Raw genomic sequence first — 1,898 nt, forward strand, 5'->3', positions numbered from 1 at the left:
GCTCCACAAGAACCACCAGAACCTTTCCAAAAATGCTCTGTGTAGTATTGATGTGAATGGGCGCCATTTAAGAGTCATGTGATTTTTCCACTGGCGTGCAGCGTGGTAAGACGCAGGGAGAATCGTGCTGGTGTTAACAGGGAACCGCTTCAGCACCAGTTTAGCCATGCTAAACACCAATCTTGGTTGCAGTGCGCACTGTCCCTTTAAACAAGCTGCTAGCGGGCTTGCAATGAGCTTCAACTAGCGCCTAGGACTGCAGGTGACCTATTTAAAGGGACAGTCCACTCTCCTATTGAACATACCCAAACTAGAGCTGAATGTTGAACATCAATCTTGGAGAGCATACTGTCCCTTTAAGTGAGCTGCTAGCTGGTTTTCAACAAGCTTCAGCAGCTTATTTAAAGGGACAGTCGATGCTGCCATTGAACATTACCAAGCTGGAACTGAAGGGTGCTTAAAAGGCTTTATTAAAGCTCACTGCAAGCTCTGAAAATGCTTTATAAAACCTTGCTGTGCACAAGGCTATGTGAACGTGCACTTGTAGTCTTCAGTGGCATTTTTTTTTTGGGGGGGGGGATTGAGCGCATTATCTTTTTGGGGGGGGGGGTCTGACAAATTCTAACAGGAGCGCAGTGCTGATGGTGTACCTTTAAGCAGAGTATCCTCAGGCCTTCCAGTAAGTAGTGCTGAAGCCGGCTTGCTTGCAGTTTATTTAAAGGGACAGTCAGCGCTCCCCTTATGATCTGTCTGACATCTCCAATGCGGAGCTGAAGGTTGCTTCAAGGGCTTCAAATGACTTTCTTGATGTCTGAAAGCTTTATAAACGCATTGTACAATCGTTCTCTACGCATGACTCCCATGATAATAAGGCCTCTGCGGGGCGTTCACAGCAGGGGCCACACGTGACACACTGGTATGCATTGTGCGCACTGCCGTGACTTGTTACATTGTATCCCTGTGTGTACACTTTCATTTTGTTACATTTTACAAGAGTTACAAAACCCTTCACCTCTGCGCACAATGGCGCGCTGTGATATGCTGATGTGCGTTGTACTGTTCGTGTGTCGCAGAAAAAGGCGGACAATCATGCTGCCTTTTTATGGAACGCACGTGAGCGCACTTGTATGATGTGAGCCGGGAACATGGGGGGGGGAATTGCTTTGTGTACTTGTGCTGATCAAAGTGGACAAATGCAGTTCGATGCTCCTGGTAAGCCCCGCCCCCAAGTGTCCGAAGGTTTCCATTTTGGACGGAGTAGCGAATGGTGAAATTTCCCGGCAGGTTTTTGAGGATTTGTTTGCCAATTGGGGAGACTTTCCTCCATTTCCTGTCCTATAGTTGGAACAGGAAGTGAGGAATGTGTCACCACTGGGATATTTTCTCAGTTCCTGTTCTGGTGACAACTCAATGTTTTCCCTCCCATTTTAGTTCCTGGCAGTGGTCACCAGGAAAAGCAAAAGGGGGCAAAGATGAGAGGGTCTAACCCTTCTCTACTTCATCTCCCTCTCTAGTTCAAGCCATATTTGTCCAGCCGGGCCCACTTCCCAGGCTTGGTGGCAAAAGCTGCAATAGCCTGTGCCCCCAACACACTGATCACGGGTGCGATGCTCTGCAGACGTCGCTGCAATCAGTGAATGCACATTGGTGATTTTACTAATTTTTGCAAAAGGTGGAGTGCGCCTTTTTAAGATTTACATCCCTAAGACAGGGTGAGGAGGAAGACAGGGTGAGGAGGAAGACAGGGTGAGGAGGAAGACAGGGTGAGGAGGAAGACAGGGTGAGGAGGAAGTGTTTCCAACCTCTGTCAGGTGTTTGTGGTCTCTGTATCTACAGAGCTCCACCTCTCCTTGTCCTGGTGACAGGAAGTGGGTAAAAATCACCTCATTAGAGATTTA

General features: G+C 48.1%; 1 protein-coding gene across 1 annotated transcript in view; it reads left to right on the plus strand.

The window, feature by feature from the left end:
- LOC108798273 (borealin-2-like) overlaps positions 1-1,898 on the plus strand; it is a 7,144-nt gene that overhangs the window by 726 nt on the left and 4,520 nt on the right. The window lies entirely within an intron of this gene.

The sequence above is a fragment of the Nanorana parkeri genome, unplaced genomic scaffold (assembly GCF_000935625.1).
Source record: "Nanorana parkeri isolate BGI_ZX_2015 unplaced genomic scaffold, ASM93562v1 scaffold1441, whole genome shotgun sequence".
In the NCBI taxonomy this organism is placed as follows: domain Eukaryota; kingdom Metazoa; phylum Chordata; class Amphibia; order Anura; family Dicroglossidae; genus Nanorana; species Nanorana parkeri.